The sequence below is a fragment of the Engystomops pustulosus genome, chromosome 5 (assembly GCF_040894005.1).
Source record: "Engystomops pustulosus chromosome 5, aEngPut4.maternal, whole genome shotgun sequence".
Lineage (NCBI taxonomy): Eukaryota > Metazoa > Chordata > Amphibia > Anura > Leptodactylidae > Engystomops > Engystomops pustulosus.
The window spans coordinates 33829533-33843241 of record NC_092415.1 but is presented as its reverse complement, the minus strand read 5'-3'; the positions used below and the strand labels follow the sequence as shown (position 1 = coordinate 33843241).

Genomic DNA, 13709 nt, shown 5'->3' with positions numbered 1-13709 from the left:
AGAGGACCGCAAATGTGGCCCTCCATAAAAATTAAATACATAGAGTACCTGTATGTGGCACTCCCAAAAAAATTTTAAAACAGAGGACTGGGTAGGTGGCCCTCCAGAAAAATGAAATACATAGGGGCAGATTTACTTACCCGGTCCATTCACGATCCAGCGGCCGGTTCTCCGTCGCTGATTTGTGTCTACCGGTGATTTACTAAGGTAGTGCCCTCGATGTCCACCAGGTGTTGCTGCTGCGCTGAAGTCCACCGGAGTTCACCAAGCTAGCCTGGGTGCAGGTAAGTGCGTGTCAAGCGACACATTTTTAAAAAAAATACGGTGGTTTTTCCGAATCCGTCAGGTTTTCCGACGGCCACGCCCCCGATTTCCATCGCGTGCATGCCGATGCGCCACAATCCGATCGCGTGCGCCAAAAACCCGGGGCAATTCAGGGAAAAACGATAATATTCGGGAAACACATAGGAAAAAACGTGATTCGGACCCTTAGTAAATGACCCCCATAGAGTACTATAGCTAGAGCCAGTTGACCCTGGCAAAAAATAGCCAGGTGCCTCTGCTTTAGTGTACAAAGAGGAGGAGAAGGAGGACAATGAGGAGGAGTGCATACATGAGAATTATTCAGGTTGAGCTGCTTTCACCTGGTGGAGAATGGAAATCCTGAGAAATCCAGGCTTTAATCATCTTGATAAGCGTCAGCCTGTCAGCGCTGTCAGTCGACAGGCGTGTACGGTTATTGGTGATGATGCCACCAGCTGCACTGAAAATCCGCTCAGACAGGGCAGGCAAGAACCTCCAAGGCGTACAGCGCCAGTTCGGGCCACATGTCCAGCTTTGAAACCCAGTAGTTGTAGGGAGCTGTGTGATCATTTAGGAAGATGGTATGGTCAGCTATGTACTCCCTCACCATCTTTCTGTAAAGATCAGCCCTACTCTGCCGAGACTGGGGACAGGTGACAGTGTCTTGCTGGGGTGACATAAAGCTGGCAAAAGCCTTGTAAAGCGTACCCTTGCCAGTGCTGGACAAGCTGCCTGCTCGCCTACTCTCCCTCGCTACTTGTCCCGCAGAACTACGCACTCTGCCGCTAGCGCTGTCAGAAGGGAAATACTGTTTCAGCTTGTGCACCAGGGCCTGCTGGTATTCATGCATTCTCACACTCCTTTCTGCTACAGGGATGAGAGTGGAAAGATTTTGCTTGTACCGTGGGTCCAGGACAGTGAATGCCCAGTTATCGGTGCTGGAAAAAATTCTTTGAACGTGAGGGTCACGGGATAGGCAGTCTAGCATGAAATCTGCCAAATGCGCCCCAACTGGCCCCAATGGGATGCACCCCAATGAGTCCCAATGCGCAAGAATTCACTCCCCAAACTGGCCTGACTGTCCATTTCCTCCTCCTCCAACTCCTCTTCTTCTGCCCATACACGCTGAACAGTTAAGGACTGAGCAATGGTCCCCTCTTCTGTCTCGCCAACATTCTCCTCCTCTTCATCCTCATCCTCCTCCATCTCCTCCGATACACGCTGAGAAACAGACCTAAGGGTGCTTTGGCTATCAACAAGGGAATCTTCTTCCCCCGTCTCTTGTGACGAGCGCAAAGCTTCCGACTTCATGCTGACCAGAGAGTTTTTCAACAGGCCAAGCAGCGGGATGATGAGGCTGATGATGGTGGCCTCACCACTGACTATCTGTGTTGACTCCTCAAAGTTACTCAGCACCTGACATCCACCTGACATCCACGTCCACTCCTCATTGTAGACTTGAGGAAGCTGACTGACTTGACTACCAGTAGTTAATATATTCGGTCTGCACTCTCAAGTATCTTGGTGCGTCTGATCAAGGGATCCAACCCCATGTACAGTAAAGTAAAATTGGGACCACGCACTTCAATGGGTTTTAACATGCGTTTAATATCTTCAAAGTGATAGATTACAGCAGTAATACTTGTGTGACGTTTCGGCCACAAGGGCCTTTCTCAAACACAAAAGCTGTCTACCAAAGAGTGCTGGCGCTTAGTATTGTGCTTGCTGCACACAGGAGGATGCGCTCTCCTGTGTGCAGCAAGCACAATACTAAGCGCCAGCACCCAGATACTCTTTGGTAGACAGCTTTTGTGTTTGAGAAAGGCCCATGTGGCCGAAATGTCACACAAGTATTACTGCTGTAATCTATCACTTTGAAGATATTAAACGCATGTTAAAACCCATTGGAGTGCGTGGTCCCAATTTTACTTTACTTGACTTGACTACCAGTTCTGGTGGAAGTTGACATTTGGTCTACAGTCGCTCTGCGCTGCTGGTAAACTCTGGATAACAAGGAGACATAGTAAGCCTGAGAGTCCTGGACCGAGGTTGGCCCCGCAATCCTCGGCGTCGGCAGTATATGAGTGGCCCAGGGTCAGACTCGGTCCCAGCCTCCAACAAGTTAACTCAATGTGCCGTCAGCGATATATAGTGGCCCTGCCCTGCAGCAATGATCCACATGTTCGTGGTTAGGTGGACCTTGTCAGAAACGGCGTTGGTCAGGGCATGGATGATGTTGTCTGACACGTGCTGGTGCAGGGCTGGGGCGGCACATCAGGAAAAGTAGTGGCGGCTGGGGACCAAATACGGAGGGGCGGCCGCCGCCATGAGATTGTGGAAGGCCTCGGTCTCTACCAGCTTATAGGGCCGCATCTCCAGGCTGAGTAATTTGGAGATGTGGACGTTGAGGGCTTGGGCGTGTGGGTGGGTTGCACTGTATTTCCTCTTGCGCTCCAGCGTCTGGGGTATAGACAGCTGAATGCTGTGCATGGAGACATTGGTGGACGCTGTGGGGGATCGTAGAGGCTAAGATATGGTTTTCGCGTGGGAGGTGTTTGTGCCGGGGTCCTGGGCAGGGGGCTGACTAGCAGAGGCAGCAAATGACACAGGGGAAGGAGCGGTGGTGTTCCCGGCCGGAGGTGAACGGGCTTGGTGCCATTGAGTGGGGTGTTTAGCATTCATTTGTCTGCGCATACTGGTGGTAGTTAAGCTAGTAGTGGTGGAACCCCTGCTGATCCTGGTGTGGCACAGGTTGCACACCACAGTCCGTCGGTCATCCGGTGTTTCTTTAAAGAATCTCCAGACTTCAGAAAATCTAGCCCTCGCCACGGCAGCTTCACTACGTGAAACAATTGGCGCTGATGCACCAGCTCTGGCCCTGCCTCTCTGTCTGGCCCCACCACTGCCTCTTCCAACCTGTTCTCGTCGAGGACTCCCCTCCGTCTCAGAAGCACTGTGTTCATCCGGCCTATCAACCCAGCTTGGGTCTGTCACCTCATCATCCTCCGATCCCTCAGTCTGCTCCCCCCTTGGACTTCCTGCCTTGACAACAGCTTCACCACTGTCTGACAACCGTGTCTCCTCATTGTCTGACACCTCTTTACACACTTCTTCCACTACGTCAAGAAGGTCATCTTGACCCACAGACTGCGACCAGTGGAAAACCTGGGCATCGGGAAAGAGCTCAGCAGCAACCTGACAAGTGGTTTGTGACTCTGGGAAGGGTCCAGAAAACAGTTCCTCAGAATATGCCGGATCAAATGGCAAATTTTCCTGGGAGGCGGCAGACTGGGGGGAAGGAGGTTGAGGTGGAGGAGCTGGAGGAGTAACATGGGTGGACTGCGTGGAAGACTGACTGGTGGACAAATGGCTAGAAGCATTGTCCGCAAACCACGACATCTCCTGTTCGCACTGTTCTGGCCTCAACAGTGCTCTACCACGAGTCCCAGTAACTTGAGACATGAAGCTAGGGAGTGTAGCTCTGCGGCGATCCCCTGCTCCCTCATCAGCAGGTGGTGTCTCACCCCGCCCAGGACCACGGCCTCTGACCCCTGCAGTAATTGGACGCCCACGCCCTCGTCCTCTACCCCAACATTTTCGAATTTAAAGTCTATTATATAGACAAAACAGAAAAATAAACTGTAAATTTTTTTGTGTGTTTTTTTAAACACACAGCAACCACAGAAGATGACTGCTATGGCTAGTTTCTAACCTACACTGACAGCACACAAAAGGATTTTGTGCTGTGACTGAGTGTGTCACTTTAACTTTTGAAAAAATGCTAATCAAGCCCGAACAAGGGCTGCTGGGATCTTGGAGATTCACTCCTGCCTAACAGTAAGGTTCTTGTAGAATCACTCCTGCCTAACAATCTACTAGCACCCTAACGCTATCCCTGACCAGCAGCAGCTCTCTCCCTAACGGCATCCAGACAGAGAATGATCCGAGCAGCGCGGGCAGGGGCTAGTCTATTCCAGGGTCACCTGATCAGGCGAGCCAACCACTGCTATCGACATGTAAGTGTACCACATGATGCTGGGTGGAGTGCAGAGTCTCCTGGCTTGTGATTGGCTCTGTTTCTGGCCGACAAAAATCTAAATGCCGCGAGATGACATTTTCTCGAGCGGGCAAAATACTTGTCCTCATCTGTGCTCATCTCTAATTATGGAATAAAAAATTAAGTATAATTCTGCCACCATTTTTGGTTAAATTTTTATTTTCATCACTTTTTATGCCAATTTATGCATAGAGATAAGCACAAAAATTTGAACCTTGGGACTTTTTTATTCCTTAGTTTACCTTGTGATTTTTTAAAATAGTTTTTAATTTAAAGAGCTTAATTGTGTATATTTGATATTATTTAGTTATTTTGAGACGTAAAACAAAGGTGCCTAAATTGCCTCAAGGGAACATTGGGTCTTATTTACTAGGGTTCCCGCGGCTGCATTTTCGTTGTGTTATATGAATTTTCGGGGATCGCGCAGGGGATTGTTTCACACACGATCGGATTTTGCCACATCGGCGCTGGCTTTCATGCAACAGAAATCAGGGGGGGAGCGGGCCGTCGGATAATCCGACAGATTCGGACAAACCGCTGGATTTAACTTTGAATTTGTGTCGCAAGATCAAGCATTGGACCAGGAAGAAGAAGGTGAACTCCGGCGTACCTGATCGGGGAAGTGACAGAGGCAGGATATCGGGCGCATGTAGTGAATCACGGCAGCTGTGCATTGGAGTTGGGGAACGCACCTCGGGGATCGTGCAGGGACCGGTAAGTAAATCTGCCCCATTTTTTTCAGAACTTTTGTTTAAATTGTTAGGAAACTTGAACATTCAGTCATTCGCTCGCTTATACATTACACCGCACTACCTCAGTGTTGCATTGTATTGGGGTTTTAGTCCAAACGCAGATTCTTACAGGAATTTTGTAATGGCAGACACCTCATTTTGGCTGTACATGTACACAGCAAATGCAGGGTATTTAGTTAAAAGGTAAGTACATCTAGAGTTCCAAGTTCCAATTCTGGATATCTGCAGCCGTGGTTAGGGACGGCTCAGAAATGTCTTACTATAGAGTCAAGCATGTACCTCCAAACATATTAATATATATATATATATATATATTTAAGAATCTTTAACCTCTTTAAAAAATGAAGTAAGTACAAATGCTTTGGACATGTTCACTACAGAAGATTTTTCCTATACTTCCTATAGACAGGGGTGTACCCAGCCTCTCTGCTGCCTGGGGCACATTATAGAAAGATACCCTCATCCTCCACCACTGGGCTCAAATAATATATACTATGCTTAGTGCTAATAATCCATAGGGGTACCAACAGATCACGAAAACGGGTGTCCGTTGTATCACAAATTGACAGAGAAGCTGGTTGCACATGCTTCCGGCTGCTCTTCTCATCTCTATGGTAGTGATAGCTGAGAGCTGTACTCAGGTATCTCCATCAGTTCCATAGACAATGCATGGAGCGTAAACACACATCTCCAACCTGCTGCTCCATTCATTGGGGTACAACGCACACCCATTCCTGTAATCTGTGGGATTACCCATGTGACCCCCACCAAACAGCAAGGGGAGAACTTGTTATGACTGGAAAACCCCTTCACATTTTACCTTCCAAAAACCTAAACCTTTTTTATTTCTCCATTTCTGGAGCTGTGTGCGGTTTGATATCTGCTGGACAGACCATTCTCTCTACTGGCAATGTGTAATATTCAATGGAATGTTTGGGAAAGCACCACATATGCAGTAGTGGATCATAATAAAGTTGGTTTGGGCGATAGTCTGGGGCCCAAGACTTCGAGGGGGCCCATGGCCACCAAAACCACCTACCAAATGTTATATCGACAAGGGCCTTCACCCATAAAATTCTTGTAGAATGACTTTTGATGGGGCTGAAATGGCATGTGAAACCACAGATTGAAAAACGGCAGAAGGGACACATCATCCACTCACCAAGAAACTTGGTTTTTAGTACTATATGTAGAAAGTAATATTCATACAACCCAGGGCCCATGGCAATCTTAATCCGCCCCTGTGTTCACCCCACTCTTCACTCATTTACCCCTCATGTTCTCCCCCATCCTCATTCAGCGATTCGCTTTGCTGTATGACCACAAAGCAGGCAACGATCACTCAGATATCAGTATCCCCCCCCCCATAGATATTAGTATCCCCCCCCCATAGATATTAGTATTCCCCTCCCCATTAGTACGGCATGTTGCACTTGCAAACTAAAAAGCATCTAAACATTGCTTAAAGAGCGATGAAAACCTCCAACTAAGTATTCTCATTAAGCTGTGCAATGCTTTCATTATGCCGGCTAGGTCCTCACAGAACGTCTATATTGTATGATCCCTATGTAATTAGACAGTCAGCAGTGCAGTCATGTGACAACATAACAATGATATCAGTATCTACATGTGCACAATAGCGGAGGCATGAAATCTCCAAATCTGTATGCAACTCTGATGAAAAACACAATGAGGAGATTTTCCACATGAAATGCACCCGCATTAGAGTTCCCTATGCACCTAGATACTGGCATACATGTTCTGCATTATTCATAATGTAAGAGATGAGATAAGAGGAAAAGGAGGCGATAACCCTGCAGCCGTTTATCCAAAAGTCTGTAAAATTGCTAAATTTTACTAGTTATCCTTAAAAAAATAAGGAAGCAATAAGTGAGGCACATGTATCTTACAGAAAATCTACCATGAAAATCCATCATGATAAACCAGGTACACTTACTCATAGATTCAGGCACTGTGACTCTGGTAATCCTCTTATATTTGTTACCCATGGCCTCCTTCCTTCTAAAATCAATTTTTATAATTATATAAGTTAATAAGCCTGAAGTGCTTTTTGGGGGACATTACATGAGCCCCTCCATGCCGCAGATTCACAGGTTGTTACAATGAGAAGAACATGTCTACCTGTTCCCCTGCTTTCTCCGTCCTCCCTCCATGTAATCTAGCAGCAGCAGGAAGGGCAAGGGGAGAGGAGACCTGCTCCGCTCATTCTAACAGCCTGTGAAGCTACAGCACTGAGCAGCTCAGGAAACATCCAACAAAGTCCTTCATGCTCATTAGCATAATTATAAAAGTTGATTTCAGAAGGAAAGGGGCCATGGATAATAAATATAAGAAAATTAACACAGTCACTGTGCCTGAATCTATGAGTAAGTGTCCCTGGTTTAACATAGCTTATTTTCATGGTAGATGTTCTTTATAAGGGATGCTTTGATTTCAGCAAATACTGTCTGCAAACTCTCTGTGGATTTTTTTGCCTGAGCACTGATGAATAGGAGGAGCTGCAGCAGGAGATTATGACTCATTCTGCTCTCCCCCTACCATCTCCCTGTGTCTGTCAGTGAAACAGACTGTTAGAGACAGAGGCACAGTAGGTGACACCATGAGGACAGACTGAAGGAGTGAGAAACAGATAGTTCTGTATATATGCAGAACAGGGAAAGGCTGAAACTCTCAAAGGAGGCAAAGACAGAGGTACATATACATGTAGAGACATGTCTAATAGAAGAGATTTATTGAAAATGGCCACCCCCTTTAATGGGTCCACTCAACCCTCACTAGTGACCTGCCCTATCATATATTTAACCACTGTTAATTATAACCAGTTATTTGCTTGGGTGTACGATATATTCTTACTAAACAAGTGTTCATGCGCACCCCCGATACTGTCAGAGACTTAGACTATGAAGTGTTCTGCTGCAATAATCACCCCCTTTAATATGGCAACTTCTCAAATTTGGAAATGTTTCTCAATCCTTATCTTGTAGTTGGCCACATTATAGGATTTTGTTTGCCTTTATCATCTTCCACACCCAGTCTAATGTGTTTTCATTTTATTTGCTTAAAGGAAAGGACATGATAAGGGAACGGAACTAGGCTGGAACTAGAAATTTCTCTCTGATATAACATGATAACTGATGGATTGAACCTTTGTTCAGTGTAGAACATATTACTCTGGGGAAGTAAATCCTGTGAATGGACATAGATGCAGCTAGAAATATGTATAACCTTTAGTTTTTTTTACTCCTTGTGCAGGTAACAGAAGATGTTATGGCTGCTCCCTCTCCCCTCTCACAGCATGTGTCCCCAGTCTGAAGACCCTTGTCATATCCTGAGCCAAAAAAGTAATTCAGATGAAAACTATACACATGCACACCCAGATGAGCAAGGGAGAGCAGGGAGAAGGCTAAAAAACTTTCTAAACTTTACAAAAAATTAGAAACTTAAAGAAGATCAGATCCTGCCAGAGGGGGCACACATCATCATGTAATTGTGTTTGGTGTACAATCCTTAATCCTGGTGATCGATGCCTTTTAAGCTTAAAGGAAAACTACCATTTAGAATGGTAGGTGTAAGTTGTAAGTACCGGGCACCAGCTCAGGGTGAGCTGGTGCCGGTTCTAACTTTCGTTAGTGTTATAAACCGCGGTATCGCGGTTTTAACACTTTTTAAACTTTAGGGCAGAGGCTTCGGCGCTGCGTGCGCACAATCGTGCGCACGCCTCCATAGGAAATAGCGGAGATGCTGTGCGCGCACGGTCACGCGCAGCGCCGAAGCCCCTTCTGCTCTAAAGTTTAAAAAGTGTTAAAACCGCGATACCGCGGTTTATAACACTAACGAAAGTAAGTACCGGCACCAGCTCACCCTGAGCTGGTGCCCAGTACTTACAGCTTACCCCTACCATTCTAAATGGTAGGTTTCCTTTAAAGTGAATTTGTCACCAAGAATGTAATTTTTAGCTGGGGACAGGTTCCATATATAAGTAAAATTCATATCACTTGACTCCCTGCCAGCAGCGTGTGATGAGTTCCAGGGGAGGGGCAGCAGCAGCCTGTGTGTGCCTGTGTCTTAGTCTCCTCTCCTCCACACTCTTCCAACTCCCTCTCCCCTCCCCACTTCCTGTCTTGTGAACTGCGCAGGCAGTGAAGGGGGATGATGTGGAGTGAAGGAAGAATGCATGATGAGACTGAGACACAGGGGCACATTTACTAAGGGTCCGAATCACGTTTTTCCGCCCGGTTTCCCGAATTTTCTGATTTGCGCCGAATGTGGCCAGACATGCGCTATAGAGTCCTGCCTGACCACCTGGCTTCAGCACTCATTACCACAGGACGGCTGCGGGACCTGCAGTAACTCATTGACATTTCTTATGCAAAACCCTTTTGTTTCTTTGTGCAATCCCTCCAGCAGAGGTGGTCGTATCCAAGGACACATTCTTGTTTCTAAGGGACCAAATGATTACATTTATGAGAAATTGGGGCACATGTATTATCCCATCTGCGCCAAAAAAATGCTGGTATTTTAATGTTTTTTTGCTGCAGAACTGTTGCGGATCATTTATAATGAGTTTGCGCCAGAAATAACTGATGTTTCCGACTATCCCGACTCCTCCATCTTTTTTTGGAGCAAGTGGGCGTGGCCTAACGTTTCCACATTATCCTCCACATTTATGTGTATTTTGCAGGCATTTTTAGGCGCAAATTTAGGCACACAATAGACCAGAAAAAAAATTGGTCAGAGAGCAAAATTAAGGCACAGTCCATATAAAATTTGGGCACACACTTCATTACTGTTGGCATTTTTCTGCCGCACGCAACTTTAATACATCAGGCTGTGCTTTCCGGAGACTGATCTCCCATGTCGTCCTTGCGCCACAATTATCTACAAACAGGTTAATTATTTTTAATAACATCTAATTGAAGAAATGTTTATATATGGCAGATTAATGAAACTGAATGCGAGTGCCCAGACGAGAATACCCCTTTAATGAATCAAACACAAACATAAAAGCAGGAAATAAAATAGGAGATGGATATCACAGAGATAGAGAAAAGCCGTGTTATGTGACACAGAGGTTTATATGATGTGGAGAAGGATTTCTCAGTAAATTCTGACAGATCTTTTAGGAAAATCAGTGTAAGTCCTGAGAATGAGAACCATAGGGAGCTCTCTGTAAGCACTGATACAGGGAGAGATGAAAACTGTCAATCACAGTGTGAGGCTGGGATACACAGGACTTGTCATCCATCTTAAGACTCAGGATTTAGGGGGGGTAAATTTACAAATTCTGCTCCCAATCACATAAACATCTTTCCCTCTATCAGAAAAAAAATGAAACAATGACAATGTACCAAATTTGCAATTAAGGGAATATTAGTATATTGCAGATTGTAGATTGTTTGTGTTCTGTATACAGAATGTGAGGCTTTGGAGGCTTTTACTGTAGCAATGGACAATCAATAGAACAACATGATTCTCTTAGCACAGAAATAGCTGGGAGGAAGCTGTTGGTCTTGTTCACATTTGACAGCTTCCTAAAGGCTTTATCTACTGGTGCAGACATATAGTCATATGTAAGGAGATTTCTGTGCCGTGTTTGTGTCAGAGAAACATTATATCCCGCATAGCGCATCTGATACAATTCCTCCAAACTCCAAAGATCACTTGTGCCTCCGTGTGGACAAAATCCTTGAGTCTTGTATATCAGAAGCTGCATGTACAATGTCTTTAGATGTGATATAACACAGCCCACTCACTTCCAGTATATCCTCCCAGGTATAGGCTATGCTGCACTCTAGGTAGTGATGTCTTACAAGGACTGGAGTGTCTTACCCTATCATGGCACCAGGCAATACAATTTACAAGAGTAAATTATAATCTTCTTTATGTAAAATCATTGTAAAGTCTGGGGTAAGTTACAATATTTACTGACATTTTAAAACCAAATTCATTTAAAATCTAACAAAAATGACATATTTGTATCAAATTATCCAACATTTTACCTTATGGTTTTAGACTGTACTGTGACTATAGGGATTCTTCACACCATGTCATAACAGTAACCTGAAATAGAGAACCAGTCACGTATATATCTGTAAACCAATACCCAATACATCTCAGTGTAAGACTCCCTCCTCTACTCTCCTGTACATGACACAGAGGCTAAACATGGCACATACTATAACTAGCGATGGAATAAGCTTGTGCCCTGGCATATGATGGCACCGTCGCTCTGGCACAGTCAGATACATCAAGGGGCTTTTGGCCTCTTGCTGTATCTTGTGGGGTCCTGCGCAGAGTTTATCAGGGCCTGGTGTAGAAATAAACGCAGCTGATGACTTTTCACATGTAAAAATTTGACGGCTGCAACGAGTGCGCAGGCGCGGGGACAGAAGAAGTCCTGATAAATACATCCCCCCACCCCAAAAAAAATTTCTGTTTTTTTGGGCTTTGAACTACATGCTGCTGATTTCTGTGCTGCAGATGCAGCAGAGCCGATCCTGCTTACTGGAGATTATTGTCAAGCAAGCTGGCCACTGGTTCCTGTTACAAAAGGACTATCATACTGCCAGAGCCAGCCATCTCTAACAGCCCTGCCAGAGGAAGGAGTTTACCAGGCTGTGATCTGCTGTTATTGAAGTTCTTTTAATAAAGGAACTGTGAGTGTTCAATATGCATGTGTCTCGGGCTAGCCGCTATCATGTGCCTCCCTCTTACCACCTCTTGAATCTGTCACTTACATCAGGAGTGCCCTCGTGGCACGCAGCCTCCCACTCTTCTTGCTTCACCCTGCTGGCATTGACAGGTGTGGATGAGGCCTACGCTAGGATAAACGCTTCCGTGACACCTGTCCCCCCAGTCACCGTCATGACAACCCCTCCGCTCCTAGCCTTCATCTACCCCCATACACTGTCAATCCCCACTGTGGTGGTTTTAGATCTCTATGAAGACATAAGGGATGACCATGTATTATATAGACTTCTCAAGCTGTCTTCTGTGTACCTCAATCTAATAGAGTCAACTAGAAAGTGTTGTAACCATGGAGCGTCTTACCTCAAACTAAATTTTGACTTACAAGAGTTGTGTAAAGATTGAAAAGTGAAAACTTTACTTCATAATCAACGTGATCTGTTTTGATGAGAATCATTACTTTTATCATTGCCAGCACTAGTCATACCTGAGCAAGCACCAGGGCCCAGAGCTGTTAGGGGAAATCTCCACTGGTCACCTGACTAGTCCTCGGCTCACCACTTGTTTTTGCTTTCTGATCCCTCTTGACACAAAACAAATCAGTGACTTATGTGGGTCCCCAGTGTGACCAGTATCCAGTATTGTATCCAAAACCCTGTATGAAGTTGGACACTGCTGGTTGGGTCAAAGGTAATGGAAGCTAGAAAGTGAGCAGTGGCCATTGAGATGCCTTAAGTGGCCATTGAAATGGCGTAACTAGAAGCTGATGGGCCCCAGTGCAAAGTCTGTGCCAGGGCCCTGACTATAATGTATGGTTTATAGTAATAGTCTTCTGATATGGGTAAGGGACACCATAAGGGCCTTCTAAACCTGGTGTGACCGCAACCTCTGCACCCCCTCAAGTTACGCCCCTGGTCTTTACCAAAGTGCACACAGTACAGGCAGTCCCCGGGTTACGTACAAGATAGGGTCCGAAGGTTTGTTCTTAAGTTGAATTTGTATGTAAGTCGAAACTGTATATTTTTTAATTGTAGATCCAGACAAAAAAATTTTTGGCCCCAGTGACAATTGGAGTTTAAACATTTTTTGCTGTAATGGGACATATGATTATCAATAAAGCTTCATTACAAACACCTTACAGCTGATTATTGCAATCTGGGACTATAGTAAAGCATTCAGAAAGCTTCACCAGAGGTCAGAGGGGTCTGTCTGTAACTATGGGTTGTCTGTAAGTCGGGTGTCCTTAAGTAGGGGACCGTCTGTATAAGCCTTATGTGCAGGGAGAATATGGGCACAGCCTTTTTTTTCCACCAATCTGTTAGTACCTCAGTCATGTACATACAGTTTATTTGTAGGAAGGAGGTGACAGTGGACCTCCTCACCTACTGCATGAATACTCGTTGGACCAAAAACCGGTCTGCATTAGGCGAGGCCTTCTGAAAGAGGTCAAATTATAACAACCTCGCTGATGGTAATGTATGCTCTGCAGGGAATTGTCTTAGTTCACTGCTGAGGAATCTTTCCCTTCAGAATGCACATTTCCACGATAAATCAATGATAATTTTGGTTTTACACCAAAATCCGAGACACTGATAGTAAAATTGTGTACATACTTTTGGACGAAGCCGAAGTGAAAGAAGAATGTTGTTGCGATTCGTCACGGTCTGGCAGCTAATGACAAAATAAAACTGCATTTTAGCAGCAGGACTCTATTCTTCCGGATGGAATAGCCTGCGGGCAATGTACACAGCGGAGAAGGCAAGGAGCTCACTGTAAAAGACTTACTGCCAAATAGTAAAAGTGGTTTACAAATCTCCAGTCAATTTTATGTAATAGATAAAGTTCTCTGAGGTTAGGGAATAGCCAGAGATTATGGGATATAATATAAT

At 45.3% G+C, this 13709-nt stretch overlaps 1 long non-coding RNA gene across 1 annotated transcript in view; it reads right to left on the bottom strand.

The window, feature by feature from the left end:
* Positions 1–12505, bottom strand: part of LOC140133974 (uncharacterized) — a 39989-nt gene extending 27484 nt beyond the window's left edge. Inside the window, exons 1-2 of the long non-coding RNA XR_011855998.1 lie at positions 12308–12505; positions 11133–11193 (exon numbers count right to left, since the gene is read on the bottom strand). This is a non-coding gene — a long non-coding RNA (uncharacterized lncRNA). The remainder of the gene's footprint in view (positions 1–11132; positions 11194–12307) is intronic.
* Positions 12506–13709: the final 1204 nt, after the last annotated feature.